The sequence below is a fragment of the Apodemus sylvaticus genome, chromosome 2 (genome assembly GCF_947179515.1).
Source record: "Apodemus sylvaticus chromosome 2, mApoSyl1.1, whole genome shotgun sequence".
NCBI lineage: Eukaryota > Metazoa > Chordata > Mammalia > Rodentia > Muridae > Apodemus > Apodemus sylvaticus.
The window spans coordinates 184,045,657-184,062,515 of record NC_067473.1 but is presented as its reverse complement, the minus strand read 5'-3'; the positions used below and the strand labels follow the sequence as shown (position 1 = coordinate 184,062,515).

Genomic DNA, 16,859 nt, shown 5'->3' with positions numbered 1-16,859 from the left:
ACGTTACATGCTTTGTAGAGCAAGCAAAGCTACACACCATCTTTAACAAATGACCAGCGCGCCCACTCCTTGTTGGCTCCATTGCTGAAAGGGCAAAGCTGTTGCTCCCCAAGTCTCTCCCATTTGGCTCGTTAGGACTAAAGATGGAACAAAGACACCCAAGTGGAGAGAGGAATTTTCTCAATAAGTACATATTCAATGAATTCTAAAGCACAACCAATTAGATTCTGCATCGGAGCAGATTTCCTCTGATTTATTTGGAGTCAGCAAATCATAAGCCATGGAGGAAAATTAGAGCAATGGGGAGGCTAATTAAAGAGCAAGAGGTGGGGGAGGGGTAGTGGTGGTGGGGGGGGGGGGGGTGGGGGGGGGGGGTGGTGAGAGGTGGTGGGGGTGGTGGTGAGAGGTGGGGGTGGGTAGTGGTGGTGGTGAGAGGTGGGGGGGGTGGGTAGTGGTGGTGGTGAGGTGGGGGTGGGTAGTGGTGGTGGTGAGGTGGGGGGGGGGTAGTGGTGGTGGTGAGAGGTGGGGGGGGGGGAGTAGTGGTGGTGGTGAGAGGCCTGTGTAGATGTCTTACAGTGCCTGGCTGCTTTGAAAGCAATTCAATCTGCTAATCAACCCACTTGTTTCCATCTTGGTGAATAGAAGGAGACTTGGAATAGCACCACGTTCCAGCCTGCTTTGAAGACAGGGAAGAAGATGGCCCATTAATGGTTCAGGGCAGTTCCTAATTAGGGCAACTGGAATTAATGCCATGCACCTGAAGACAGGTTTCTAGGCTCATAGCAGATCGACACTGAGAAAGTAAGAATAACTGATGTCAGTCCACCCTCATTAGGATCCTATCTCAATCACAAAAAATAGGGGCAAATGTCCACGCACACTGTGCACACGCAGATGTACAGATAAATGCAGTTCCTTGGGCTAGGCCAGAGTCTCAGTTGCTAAAGCGGGTGCCTCATTAGCATGGAAACCGGAGGTCAGATGCCCAGCACCCATGTAAAAAGCCAGGCACAGAGGCAAATGCATATACCCAGGCCTGGGGAGGCAGAGACAGGAGGAGCCTGGGACTCACTGCTCAGCCAGGCTACACGAGTCCACGAGCATCAGGTTCCGTGAGAGACCCTGTCTCAAAATATGAACAGATCAAGGAAGACATTGGATATTGACCTCAGGGCACCACACATATGCTCACATATGCTCATACCTAACACACACACACACATATACACATACACACACACACCACACACACATATACACATACACACATGCCACACACATACATATATACACATACACACACACATACACACACCACACACACACATATACACATACCACACACATATATACACATACACACGCACCACACACACATATACACATACACACACATATACACAAACACCACACACACATACCACACACATATATACACATACACACACACCACATACACACACATACACATATACACATACACACACACCACACACACATATACACATACACACACACACACCACACACACACATATATATGCCTCCACCACCACCACACCACGTACACATATACACATACACATACCACACCACAAACACATAGAGCACACATGCACACGCCCCCACCACACCACACACACATATACCACACACATATACCACACACATCACACACACACTGCCCACCATCACATCATGTACACATACAGCACATACACATTCCATACCACACCACCACACCATGCACACATACCACACCATGCCTCACACACACATAACACATATACATGTACCACTACCATACCATAACACACACACAACACACACACACCATACCACAGCATACCATACACACACACCACACACACACAGCTTTCACACACTGTCACACACTGTGGAGAGTTGAGGCAAACACTGTCTCTAGACATTCCTCTAGCCCCCCATTTCCACCGCCTCTTAAGAGATCGTAGCTTTTATCTGAACACTCAAGAAACCAACCGCTCTCTCCTATCCCATCTTGCAACCATGCGCCACGCCATCCTAACACGCCATCTTGGATAGGCAGAGAGCTTTGCTAAGTGCTTGTTCTGGGTGAAGAGACGGGCTGGTGCCAGCCAGGACATAATCTGTCCAGAAAGCAGCAGCGCGGACATCTTTCAGCATCCCAAACTCTCCTTACTGGGCTCCACCCCTCGAGTATGGGCTGGGGGTGTGTTGGGGTAACGGGCTGTGAGGGCCTGAATGTGCCCAGACTCCTTGTTTCCCATTCCCGGGGTCACAGCTCTAACCTCACATGCAAGGGAAGGGTGAGGACGTCCTCAGTCTCCGGTCTTCTTCCCAGGTCACAGAGGCAGCAGCCTCCTCTCTCAGATCACTCAGAGCTCAGTTGCCCTGGAGGAAGCCCCGCCCTCTCTGTGCTATGGATGAAAAAAATTGTCTATGATTCTCTAACTTAGTCCGAGGCAGGTTCACAGTGAAAAAAATATGGAAAATTCTTTCTTTCTGGGCAAAACTGGACTCACGTGTTTAGCATCTTCCAAAGCCCCACGTTGATCTCAGAGGCTGAATACTGAGCTTCCTTATTCCTTTGAGTTCCTTCCTTAACATTTTGCAATCTTCCTCAGGCAAACTGTAAAACCAGGGAAACAGTAAGTATTTGTTTCAAAGTCCATGTGATGGCTGACTGTCATCAGTTTAAATTCAGATGAGTTTAACGGCCAACACTGATTTACACATTACCTGAGAAGTCTTCTGTTTGTGAAAGTCAACAAAGACAGAGACAAAAGAAAAAATTACTAGGATTTGAGAAATTCTAAACTAGAGGAATGCCTGCGGAATACTGAAAGATTTCAGACATCTCAGACACTTCCCCTGGATTCCAGAGAGTGATAGGTATTTGCTCTTGGATGAGTAACTAACTGTGCCTTAAATTATTTTTAAAAGGCCCACGATCTCTATCAGCTCACAGCCATTGTCCATGGCACTGTTTCCTCTGCTTACATCGTGTACTTTGACCATATTCACCATCTGTGTCCTTCCCCTCCCCCTCCCCCTCCATCCCCACACATCCCCCTCCCTCCCCTGCCCCTCCCCCACCCCTCCCCCAGTCCCCTTCCCTTCTCCAGAAAGTCTCATTCCTACTTTCATGTCATACATCCTTGCATGTGTGAGCATTCACACTCACACACATTCACACACACAGATGGACACATACCCACATATACAGAGACATACATGTACATACACACACCCACATACACAGACATACATGTACACACACGGAGATCAACACATAAACACAACTGTGATATTTATGTTTCTGAGTCTGACTGATTGCACTTAGGATAGTGGCCTCCAATTCCATCTGTTTTCCCCTAAAATGCATAATTTCATTCCTCTCTATAGCTAAATAGTATTATGATGAATCATAATAGTTTTCTAGATCTGCTGTATTTTCTTTTCCCATCCGTCTGTTGACAAACACCTAAGCTGAATCCATGACAGCTAGTTTGCTAATGCTGCAATGGCATGGTCGTTTCTTTTAAAAATCTTCTCTTTCTTTAAAAGTAAAACTACCATAGTATGTTCAAGGCTAGTGTAAAATACACAGAAAAACCTTGACCCAAAGAGCAAGCATGAACCCAAGACACCACCCAAGGCTCCTGAAGAGCAGGCACAGCCACTAATAAGGCAGTTCCTAGAAGGAGGGGGCGGGGACAACAGGCCTTCTAGTCTGGCCCATATCTGGTGTCTCTCTTGACAATCAAATGTAAAGTCAGATTGAACTTGTGTTTCAAGTGTGACCATTCACACCACCCAGCCTGCCCAAGACAGATGCAGGGACTCTGTGCTCCCTCTCTTCTCCTCTCCTCCCCTCCCCTCTCCTCTCCCCTCCCCTCCCCTCCCCTCTCTCTCTCTCTCTCTCTCTCTCTCTCTCTCTCTCTCTCTCTCTCTCTGCCTCCCCCCCACCCCCGTAAGGAACATTCTCAGGAGCTGCTGATAGCTTGGAGCATGCTCAGACCTATCACACCACTGTCAGACCCCTGGTTTGAGTTCCTTTCCTCTCAGAAGAACACCAAGGTCAAGAGACAGCTTCCCCTTAGGAGTCTGACTGTAAACATAGATTTGAATATTTGTAAATGTACCTTTTCATGAAGGTGTCATTTCAGGGTGCTTGTCCCCAGGGCAATCTGATATTTAGATGTGTTATATTTTTCTAAAAACATGCTTTGGATCCAGGACTCTAAAAAAAAAAAAACAAACCATAATTTTCTTTTGAAACGGTTTTTCCATTTGCTTTTGTTCCATCTTCAAAAGCCCTGTTATAAAAGTAAATTATTTTCTCTTCAGATGAAAAACAAGACTTTTAGAGTAGTGATTAGAAAATGTAATCTGTATATACACACATATATATATATGTATCATATATACACATGCATACACACATACACATACATATACATACACATACATACCCATATACACATGCATATACATACATGCACATGCATGCACATACATGCATAATATACACTATATACTTGCACACTACACACATGTACATACACATAGAAACATACATAAAATATATATAATATACATAAACACACATATACATATATATGATATATAGGCACATATACATACAAATGCACATAAATACATCACATATGTATATACATACACATATATATACACACACGCACATATAGATATCATATACATATACACATATATACATACCCTCTCCTTGTCTTTTAATCTTGTTAGTGATACCATATTTCTCTATGTATGACAATAATCAATTTAACTCAAATCATACATGTAATATGTTAGCCATACCATTCCTTGCAAGGTACATGCTCTTCTAAGAGAGATTTTTGCACAGTGCCCTTACTTCATGAGTCACACAAGGCTCTTCCTTTGAAACACACTTGGTCTCTTCCTCCTGTTCTTCTCTTCCCTACGTGACTCACCGCCAGAGCAGCAGGACCCCACACACACCCTCCGTATCTGCTTCTGCAACCCAGAACTTCAGTTACTTCTTGGCCTTGATATTGTTGGTACTCAATAAATACCAACTGGATTTAGTTAAATCCTCCAGAGGCCACGAAAGCCCCTGAATGTGGATCCAGGAGGAGAGAGAGAGGGCCTCTGCAATGCTACTTCTTTCTTGTGGGAAACAGGTTGTACACATCACTGGGCCATTAGCAAACAGGCTGAGGATACAGCCAGTGGGATCTTCCACCGTTAACATTGTGAAATCTTTAAAATCCCCAACTCCTATCTCAATCTATACTTCATAACAACTTCTCAGTGTCCTTCCCATTCATATCTTGTGCCAACTGTTTACCTTGCAAAGGTAAACGCTTTGTGCTGGTGCCCCTTCTTTCTTAGTCACTCCCTGCTGGAGGGGGGGCTCCTAAGACTAAGGAAACCTACAGGGTCTCGGGAAGTACCTGAAACTTACAAGACTCCTTTAAAAAAGTCACAAGGTACTTCCTCAAGGCTACAATCAGTAAACAAGTACAGAGTGTGGGTACTCTGAGGGAGCTTCTGCAGGCTCTGTAGATGTGTTAGGAACTCCCTAACATCCCCACCCACACTAGGAGCAGCTACCACTGTATCACCTCTGACCCTGTGTGTAGTCACCCTCAGGCACACCTCTCAGCCATGCCTCCAGTCACACTCCTGTGACACCAATAAACTCACTGCTTCGCCAGGCTAGCCTTGGGTGGATTCATTTCTTTGGTATGTCATGGTGCATTTGGAGTGAACAGAAATTTGCTCTCATGCCCCCTTGCGATTAACGTCATCTTTATGTGTATTTCTGGGCTTTTTGTTTTTGATGTGAGGCGGAGTGCCACACCTTAGCTCTGGCCAGCCTGGTTCTCAGTATGTAGTTCAAACTGTCCTCAAATTCATGACAATCCCTGTGCCTCAGCCTTCCTACAGCTCAGATTCCAGCTATCCTGATACATCTTGAAGCATTCAGACAGCAGTGGCAATAAACAGTGCTTTTTAAAGGTTCCAGCTGACAGAACAGCGGCAGTTTCCTGGGTGTGGGGATTTGAGGGAGAGGGCTGGGGAGCAGGATTATATCTAAGCTCTGAAGCCACTTCTACAGAGAGAGAGAGAGAGAGAGAGAGAGAGAGAGAGAGAGAGAGAGAGAGCGCTGTTGTTGAACAAAGAGACAGCCTTTCATGCCTGCTGGTTCCCAGGGTTAGTGGGAGAAAAGGGGGGGGGGGCGTTGTTGGAAGCATGTATACCCTCTTCTTTAAGAAACACACAGTGAAGGATGGGATAAAAATGGCCTTTCTCAGGAACTCATGGTGACATCCCTGCCCTTCCCCCAACACGCACTTCCATTCTTTTCAGACACCTGATGATTTTTCTAATTTTTTTAAATATGGCCTTTGAAAGAAAAAGTATCAGCTCAAAACCAAGTTCTCAGCACAAAGGAGATTTATTTGCCCCAGAGGGACAGAGGGCAGGAAATAAGAGACACAGAAGACAAGAGTCAGAGGATGAGGGAGAAGGGGAAGGGAACAAGGCGGCGGGGTGTTATTTGATTTGTCCTGGGAGACAAAGGACTGTGTCTGAATAGAGAGGAGGCAGCGGCAGCCCTTAGGAAAATGACAGCTTATAAAGGTGCAAGGGGAAACCCCATGTTAGGATGAGGTGTTTAATTTTAAATGAGTCACGTTACTTAGGTGAGCGAAAGGGGACTTTTGGTTGCTGGACTTTAATACTTTGATGGCTGGACCTTGGTAGTCAGCCTCTGGAGGAGGAAGTGGCCAAATAAGGGAACAGATCTTGGTGGCCAGCTTAGGAATGTAACCTAACAGTTTAGCAAGACAGAGAGAGGTCTGCCAGAGCCACATTCAAGCTGGCCAGAGTCCCTTCAGCTTTCAATATGTAAACAGCATAAACATACAGGAAAAAGAATAAAGACAAAGATGAGTGGGAATTTAGAGAAAATCTATAGCAAACCCTGAGCGGTGTTGTTCTCATATACACAGCCTATGCCTCAGGAATATTCAAGCCCTGAAGTACCTGTTGGGTAGTAATCTAATAAAGCTATATTCATATAGTTATACAAGTGTGTTCTTTAGATCTCTACCAATTTAGCAAACGTAATTTGTAGGGTAAAAAGACCAAGATCACTTTCAGGTTTTAAAAACCCACCAATCCCTGAACTCAAAATTCCATCAATTCCTGGGCTCACCTCAAGCTCAGGACTTGAAAACCCACCAATCAGCTCCCTGGAATCCTCCACCTAGAAAACCCCTCCCCCAAGAAGCCTTATATAAGCCTGCCTCCCACTGAGTTTTCTGGGGCTACTCTTGTCTTTCCCAGCACATCTCCTGTGTGAGGTTTGTTGTCGGGTGTGACTTTGTGGCATTCCTTGGCTCCCAGTTGCCAAGATACTTTTCCCCTCAGAGCTGCAACACTTGCTGTCAGGAAACCTTCTTTCAGAGCTGAAACTCTTAAGTAACCATCTCAACACTGGTAGGTTCTCAAGGCCTTGAGCTACCGCAGGTTATTAAATGTTATTACACTGTTTCAGCCACAGATGACCCTGCATGGTGGGAAGTGCCCTGTTTGGCCTTGCCTTGTTACACAGATCAGTGGCACAAAGCTCCCCAGCAGAGGACCTGGTAGGAAACACTACTGGCTTGCTACATAGTCTCCACACACTGACATGGCTTTGATCATATTCCTCAATGTGGCCCTCAGTAGTGTGTCAATGAATGATGTCATAAAATGAAACAAAACTTGGTATGTAATGAGATCTGAATTTTCTTTTGATGTGTCATGAAATGTTACTCATTTTTAATCTTCTTTTTCTAGCTCCTAAAAATGAAAATATCTTTCTTAGCTCACACACTGGACTTTCAAAGTAGGCAACAGGCCCCGAGGCCAGTAGCTTGCTGGCGCCTGCTCTGGAGAGTAGGGTTAACTGACTCAAAGGTTGAGAGGCTCTGGGGTGTCACAGTTGGTCCTCAGCTGGTTGGTGATATCGATCTCCAACCAGGCTTCCTAGTTGCTTATTTCTGGGTTTGGGCGGTTGTGCGGAGTAGATGGACAGCTTTGATCATGGAACCACTTAATTTTTAAGGGACTGTGCCAAGGAATCACCCTTGAAGCTCAACATGTATAACCACATTCTGTGTCTCGTGTGTGCCTGTGTGTCTATATGCCTGGTATGCACAATCCTGTGTGTGTGCCTCTGTGTGTATGCGCCTGGGTATGTGTGTATGTGTGTGTGCCTGTGTGTGTGTGAGCCTATATGTGTATCCCTGTGTGTGCCTGTGTGTGTACCTGGTATATGCGAACCTGCATGTGTGTGTGTGTATGTGTGTGTGGATGGCGTGTGTGGATGGTGTGTGTGTGTCTATGCATGCTTGCCTGTGCGTGTGTCTGGGTATGTGTGCCTGAGTATGTGTGTACCTGTGTATGTGCCTGGACATATGTGCCTGTGTGTGTGCCTGGACATGTATGCTTGTGTATGTGCACGATACAGAAGTCAGAGGACATCTCGGGTGTGTTCCTGAGATACTTTTCACCTTTTGTACACCAGTGTCTCTCACTGGCCTGTTGTTTCCCATCTCATCATCACAGAGACGACAACATACTCTTCCATATCTACATTTTAAACGTGGGCTCTGGGAATCTAACTCTGATCCTCATACCTGCCTAACAAGTATTTTACTCACATCATGCCATCTGCCCAGCTCTGCAGATATTGTTAATATCCTGGAGGAGAGGTCACCCATCTGCCTGAAGCTGGATGAGCATCCAGAGGGGCTCTCCAGGATGACTTCACAGAATCCGAATACTTCCCAGGCAAACACATTTCCTTCTGCCTCTCACTGCGCCTGAGCACATCTGGCCAGCTGCCACCTTGAAACACAAAGGCGATCATTAATTTCACCTCTCAGTCATTGCTCTCTGTGACCCAGGTTGATAAAGAGACAAAGAGAGATTTCCTTTTGCGAATTGTGAAACTGCTCAGGAGAATACCTTTCCTCTGGTCTCAGGGTGACTCAGAGCAGGGGCGCCACCTCCACATTCCGTGTGTGTGTGTGTTGTGTGTGTGTGTGTGTGTGTGTGTGTGTGTGTGAAGGTAGATGTGTACATATTAGTTTACATGTGGAGATCAGAGATTGACAATGGATATCCTCAATCATATACCATTTGATTTAATATACAGGCTCTCTCTTTGAATCCAGAATTCTACTGTCTACTTAGCCAAGCCCTGGAGATCCCCATTTCTGCCCTAGAGTTTGGAGACCACAGGCATGTCACAACATTCTCTGGACTAACACTCTAGCCCACAGGCACGCTTGCAAAGTGAGCACTTTATCTGTGGAGACTTCTCCCTGGTCCTTTAAACTGATATTGATATAAGCTTGGCAATAAGACACATACAGAGAATAATTATATTTTCCCTGGGAATTTCTCAGTGTCTGAGGTAAAGCTGCTACTGCAGAGAGTCACCACGGGTAGAATGCTCTACAGAACTTAGTCTGTAAGGGAAGATCTGGCAGGGCGGGGCGGGGTGGGGTCGCTTGCCTGTATCTTCACAAGTGAAAGAGAACAGTAAGCGTGGGCTCAGCAAATGTGTGGCCGACTTTTACCATCAAATGGAGATCTAGCACCACCAAGAAAATGGGTAAACTTTAAAATAGCATAGGGTGGGTGGGGGTCAGGGGGACACAGGTCTTTCTAAGCAGCCTTTACTGTCCTGGAACTCACTATGTAGACCAGGCTGGCCTCAAACTCACAAAGATACCCCTGCTTGTGCCTTCTAAATGGTAGGATTAAAGGTGTGTATAACGACACCCAGGTAGCTTTGACTTTCTAAAAGATTTATTTTTAACATTTTATATTGGGATTTTTTTGTGTGTATGGATATGTATGTATATATTTCTGTGTATAAATGTGTGTATAGGTATGTGTGTGTAGGCCTGTGTGTATGTAGGTGCATGCCTGTATGTGTATATGGGCAAATGTGCGCAGGTGTATGTGTAGGCCTATATGTATGTAGTATGTATGTGTAGGCCTGTGTGTATGTGGTATGCATGTGTGTGTAATAATGTGTGTGCAGGTGTGTCTAAATGTGTGTGTAGATCTGTGTGTATACATGTGTGTAGTAGTATGTGTGTGTAGGTGTGTGTCTATGTAGGTGTTATGTGTATATAGGTGTGTAGGCATGCATGTATGTAGGTGTGTGTATAGGTATATGTTAATGTGTTATGTGTATAAGCAGTATGTATGTTAGTGTGTGCCTGTGTATAAGGGTGTGTGTGTATAGGTGGGGGTAGGCATGTGTGTTCATAGGTGAGTAGGGAGTGTAGGTGTGTGTTAGTGTGTTCATGTGTGTAGGGGTGTATGTGTGTATGTGTAGGTGAGGAGGGGTAGGTGTGTGTGTTAGTGTGTGGATAATAATATAGGGGGGATGTGTATAGGTGAGTGGGGATAGGTATGTATGTGTTAGTGTGTGTATGTGTGTAGGCTATACATACAAGTGCAGGTCTCTGCTGATGCCAGAAGAGGATGTCGGATCCTCCTGGATAAGCTTCTGATGCTGAAGCAGCGGTTTGTGCAGACTAGATTGTTTAGGCGGTAAAAAAAAAAATTATGATTCCATGGGTGGATGAAAATGACTTTGAAATTATTTGCAAACATGACCAAATGAAATGGTCACAGGTCCCCAAAGGACAGCTACAAGGGCAACAGAGAGGAGAAGCTTGTAGTCCGCTGCACAGATCCACACAGGTACTAGATGAGGGAACAGACACTGAAAGTGTCCACATGTTCCCTCCTCGATCAGAGAACATGGACCGGAGGCCCCCAGTATGCTAGGCTGATGCTGTTCTAAGTACTTGAGTCAAACTGTTGGCTGTGGGGGTGTATGTTTAGAGGGGCTAACAGTAGGCAGGAAATATAATAAGCTAATTAATTATAATTATGTCAAGGGAGGATCTAGAGAGGAAGGAAACATTGCATAGAACGGAGAGTCAAGAGGCTCAGAATGGCAGGCCAGGCCACAGACCGTGAAGACTTAAGCAAAGATCCAAGAAGCCGAGAAGTAAGCCAGGAGGCTGTCACCCTGGAGACAGCTCCAGGCAGAGGAGCTAAGGCCAGCCCCTGGGGACCAGGGACAGACGTGGTCAGGAATAGCAGGGCGGTGACTAAGTAGCTGGGAGGCAGCAGGGAGGGAAGCGGATGAGGCTGGAGGTCAGTGAGGTAGAAAGTCCCAGAATGCCTGTGCGGATCTTCCTGTCACTTAGTTGTCCTGTTAGGAAATCATCAGGGCGGCTGATCAAGAGGGAGCTAGAATCTCGCTTCCCACCCAGGCTGCTCGGTGAGGAGGAGGCTGAAGGCAGCAAAGATCTTTGTGAGGTTCCTGTCACAGCTCTAGGTGGAAGTGACTCCAGTACTGGGGGACAGTGGAGGTGCTTACTAAGGGGACCCGGGATGACATGTTATAACAAGAATAAAGTGATCCAGTAAAGGAAACATGTACACATGTGTGTGTTTATGTGTGTATATATATATGTGTATATGTATATGTGTGTATATATGTGTATATGTGCACGTATGTATATGTATGTGTATGTGTTTATGTGTATATATATGTGTGTGTGTATGTGCGTATGTGTGTATGTATATGTGTTCATGCATGTATGTGTATATATATGTGTTTATGTGTGTATGTGTATATATATGTACATATGTGTATGTGTATATGTGTATGCATGTATATATATTTTGTGTATGTATATGGGTGTATGTGTCTGTATGTATATATGTATGTGTCTGTGTGTATATATGTGTATATGTATATGTGTACGTGTGTATAGTGTATGTTTATATGTGTATATGTATGTGTGTATAGTGTGTATATGTGTATGTGCATGTATATGTGTATATGTATGTATGTATGTATGTATGTATGTATGTAAGTGTGTATGTGTATATGTGTATGTATGTGTGTTACAGATGGTAAATGGTGCTGCTTGCACTGTTTTTCAAATCAATTGAGAACATCTGGTGAGTGATGGGTCTGCTTTGACCCTTTCTCTAGGCTGGGAGTGATGCTCTTCTGCGACCAACCACAGTGGTTTTATTTGCCGGTTTGCTGTAGTTACTACTCAGCCTGTGAGAGGCGTAGGCTGACTTTACTAAGGGAAGCTTATTTGAAAGTAAAAGACCATTGTGGGTGGGGACAAGGGCAGAGGAGGAATATAAAATACATGCCTATTTTTTATTTTAAAAACCAAAGGACGTTATTTTCCAAGTTTTTCTCTTTTAAAAAATTGTTTTTATATTTCACTTGTGCATATGTGCTCCCATGGAAAGAGGGGGTGTGAAACAGATAAACAGACAGACAGACAGTCAGACAGACAGAAAGCAAATGCCTAAGGATGCCAGAATAAGGAATCAAATATCCGGGAGCTGGAGAGTTACCCGCGGTTGTATAGCGTTGTATAGACATGGGTGCTGAGAGACAAACTCACATTCTCTACAAGAGCAGCAAGGGCTCCTAACCAGAGTCATCTCTCCAGCACCCGACATTTTCTCTTGATCAGTACTGAGTATCACAAACTGTCCAGGGTGTACCCTAAGGTGCTGGTCTTTTTCTTTCAAAAGGGACTGTCCCCTCCCTATCCTCGGCAGCCTGAATCACCTAGGGTGTGTCTGCCTCAGCTTCCAGCTGCTGGCCCTCAAGGCTCTGGAAGAGATCTGGTCCTACCCTTAGGGGCAGACAGTGCCACAGGGGCCATGCTTCCCCAATCTCTTCTACAGACCCTTTCAGAGGTGGCTTTTGGCTTTTCCCCCCCTTTTCTTGTTTTTCTTTTTCTGTTTGGCTTTTTCTTTTTTGAGATAGTGTCTCACTAGATAGCCCAGGTTAGCCTCGAACTCACTATAATGACTGGCCTCAACGCATAATAACTCTCCTGGTTCTGATGAGCCTCAGGCACCGGCGGGTCCTTCATCCTGAAACAAATCACCTACGAACAGCTTCTTGGGCGATCTAGGACAGAAGTGTGGGGCTCACGGCTGGGCGCCGCCCATGCTCTGCTCTAGCTGCTCTGTGAGATCCAGACCTGAGCCTCACACCCATCAGTCCTGAGCCCAGAACACAGGACGCGCCCTCCATGGGCCTCCTTCTGGACAGGTTGCTTGGCGGTTCTGTCCTGTTTAATTCAGTTCATTGATTTTTACCACCATTGTTTCTAGGTCTGAGAGAGTTAGAACAGAGTGAGGCTTGGGGTTTCCTGCTGCTTTCTAAAGTCCCTCCTCCTGCTCTTCCCCAAACCCAGGGCAGGGCTCAGTCCCAGACACACCTCTTGGCCCCACCCATCCAACTGCCACACCCACAGCCTGGCTCTGCACTCTAGCCAGCACCTTCTTCCTCCTTATCCCCCAGGGCCAGGGTTGGTGGAGCCAGGCACCAACACTCTGCTAATCCACACTATCCATGTGATTCTGGTTGTGCAGAGTTACAGTAGACCCATTTTCTGCCTTCTAACCCAAAACCTATCCACCTTTCGTTGCCTTGAATCTAAGATTTACTATTTACCCTTTTATTGATCTGGATTTGAGACTATAAGCAAAGAAAAAAGACAAAGTCACCCCTCCCCTCTTTTGTGTCTGTTTTGGACTTTTTTGAGCTACATCAGAAGACTTAAGTTGTTACAACAGAGACTGCGGGGCCAGGGGTCAAATCCATCGCCCTGCAGACGGACAACAACGGCTGCCCGCTGCTCTTCACACCTCTATTTTCTTCCTTGCTCTTGGGATTTTTCTTTTGTTTTTTTTTTTTCCCAGATTTCTGAATAATTTTCTTCTGATTCACATGCCTGTTTCCGGCTGTTTCTCATCTCTTAAGCTTATTCATTAAAAAGATTTCCAGGCAGTGTTGGGGATTTCACCTGGCGTATGAGTACCATTTTAAGAGGACTTTACCAGGTCAGGGCATCACAATGTTTTCTTCCACATGGAAAGCTTTAAATCCTGATAAACTCTCTTCAAAGGGAAATGAACACACTGCCTATCCGCGCAGGAGGCAGATGCTCACCTCAGGAAGGATCCGGCAAGTGGCTAAGACACTGACAAAAAACTTCTTTTATAAAATGTAAAAATATATATACAGGATTGAAATTGAACTATCACCTCTAGTGTGCTAAAGAAGAAAACTGGTTTGATTTTTTGTTGTTGTTTTGTTTGGGAGGTTTTGGGGTTTTGTTTGTTTGTTTGAGCTGGTGTCTTGCTAAGGTGTTGCGGTTGGTTTTAAAATCCTTTGTAGCTGAGACAGAGCTTGAAAATGTAATTTTCCCTCTTCAGCCTCCTATACAGCTGGAACTCCAGTGTGTAGCTTTCAGGGCCTCTTAAAGCATTGATTTTTGTTCCAAGTATTCAGGTGGCTACATTGTAACTGAACCACTTAATATCCCACCCCACCCATGTGTGTGTGTGTGTGTGTACATGTGTGGTATTTATTGCATATTCTGGTGAGTACGTTTGTGGGCATGTCCCTGCAGCAGCCAGAGGTCAATATTGAGAGTGTCTTTACCACTCTGCATCTTATTTTTTTAAAGCAAGTTTTCTCACTGAATTACAGCTGCCTGTTGTCTGGGCTGGCCATTGTGCCCCAGGGATCCTCCTATCTCCCCGCTGGGAGGCATGCTCCATTTTACTGCTTCTTACACAAAAGCTGGAGATCTGACCTCAGGGCCTGTGCTTACACAGCAAGCACTGTGCCTACTGAATCGTGGTCTAGTGTCTGGGCAACTTAAAACTTACCAATGATCGAGAAACATTGGCTTTAGCCCTGTGGGATGAAGCAGAGGTATAGAATACAGCCATGAAGGAGGTAGAGACATTCGGGAGGGATGTCAAGTCACTGCGACTGTGATCTCCAGCAGCTGGCAGCAATTCCAAAACAGAAATCTGGATGTGTGGGCATTCTCCCAGACATCCTTAAACGAATCTGAATTTGTCATCTGAGCAGCGTGCCGTACCAGAACAGCACTGTGAGCAGTAAGCTCTATTCACTGTGAGTTTTTGTGGGCTCAGGGATAATCTGGGTGGGCTAAAGGTAATCCACTCCATTTTACCCGTACATGCTGGAGTGTAGGACCTGGACTCCAGAGTCACCGTGAAGACACCGCTCTCCAGCAGCCTGTTGGCTTTATGAATGAGATTAAGTCAGTCTTCTAAGAATCGCCCAGTGCCTCTCTTCTCTTTGGTAAAAAGACCTGGTTCTTCCTGCTTAAGAGAGGGAGGGCTGGCTTGTGGTTATGGAGATAGAGTTATCTTGGTAAGGGAGGCATGGAGGCAGGATCCTCCTCGCATGTGAGTGGCTCAGGAATCAAGGACAGCATAGAAAGTAGGGAGGACTACAGCTTCAAGATTCCTCCTCCACCACCCACCCCTGTGATCAACTTCCTCAAGATCCTACAACCTTCCCAGAGAGCACCACCAGCCAGAGACCAAGCGATCTCACACATGAACTCTGGGGGACACTTCGCGTTCAGACCTTAGCATTTCCCACAGTTGTGGCCTGGGTGGTGGTGTGTGTGGGGCGGGGGGATAAGCAGCACTCAGGAGTCAGCTAAGCCACAGCTAAGGTTCTGTGTGACTCCATGCCTGGCCATGCTCCCATGACCCAAGGCACAAGCCTGCACTGTCAGCCACTGTCACCTGCCAAGCACAGCTGCCTTTATTTAAAAACAAGTGAACACACAAAATGTAAAGCGAAATAAATAGAGCTGCTTGAGCAGGATGAGAAGGCCTAGCTCACAAGAATTTCCTGTTTTCCGACACCAAGTTTTACCACCAGATATGTATTTTGTTTAACATAAAACATAAAGGAAGATGTGGAGATATACACTCAGGTGGCTGAGGCAGGGGGATCATCTCAATGAGAAGGCCAGCCTGGGCTATATACTGAGTTTCCATTCAGCCAGGGAAAGAGAAAGGAGGGAAGGGGGTGAAGGAAGAAATGGAGAGAATGGGATAGAGAAAAGTGAGGAAGGGGAAGACAGGGAGAGGGGAAGAAGGGAGGAGAAGGGAGGGGGAGGGAAAAGAGAAAAGATGAAAACAGCGTGGTACGCTAGAGGTCTGACACCTGGCCCACCAGGCCCCACCACAGGTGAGTCCCTCAGTCTGTGAGCCACCCTTTCCTCCTATGCAAAGTAGACATAATCAATCGGGCCTCCCAGCCAGGCAGGGCTGTTTTTGTACCCTCCATGTCTCTGGGCTCCTTGCACAGCCACCATACTTCCTGTCAGCCTTCTCTACAGAATCCATCCTGCCCACTGTTTCCCGTGTGTCCAGCCAGACATCATCCACGTCTGGAATCTCTTGTGACAGCCCAGGGCGGCATGGTCCAGCCTCGTGCTCCATCTGCACTGGATGTTCTGACACCCACAGAAGAGGCTCTGTCAGCCTGGCCGGCCTACTCACTTGGCTTAGTTTTTCAGACTCTGGAGAGCGAGCAGTGCCCTGGGCCTGAGGAAAGCAGGTGGTTTGACCCAGGACCACTCTGTGGACCTCCCTCCCTTTCTCATTTCTCTTTTTCGTCTTTCTAGTCATTACTGATTTGCATCTTCGCCCCACCATTCGAGGGAGATGCCATTTATGTTCCCTCACACCAGGGCTGAGCGCTCCCCTCCCTTGGCAGCTGCTCTGCGGATGGAAATGATGTGGGCTTTCTAATGCTGCAGGCAGTGGTTCTAATCCTGGTTCTGGTATTTACTAGCTGTGTGGTTAGCAGCAACTTCTCTGAACTCGCATTTCCTCATCTATATTAAAACGGAACTCACCTCTCTGCCCTGG

At 46.0% G+C, this 16,859-nt stretch overlaps 1 protein-coding gene across 3 annotated transcripts in view; it reads right to left on the bottom strand.

The window, feature by feature from the left end:
- Nucleotides 1-16,859, bottom strand: part of Sspn (sarcospan) — a 91,928-nt gene that overhangs the window by 45,302 nt on the left and 29,767 nt on the right. For 2 of the 3 annotated variants that reach the window (XM_052175270.1, XM_052175269.1), the window contains exons 2-3: nt 4,148-4,245; nt 2,525-2,631 (exon numbers count right to left, since the gene is read on the bottom strand). The gene's annotated coding sequence lies outside the window, so the exon portion shown is untranslated. Of the gene's footprint in view, nt 1-2,524; nt 2,632-4,147; nt 4,246-8,722; nt 8,910-16,859 lie in introns of all 3 variants that reach the window. The other variant, XM_052175271.1, reaches the window with a different exon arrangement.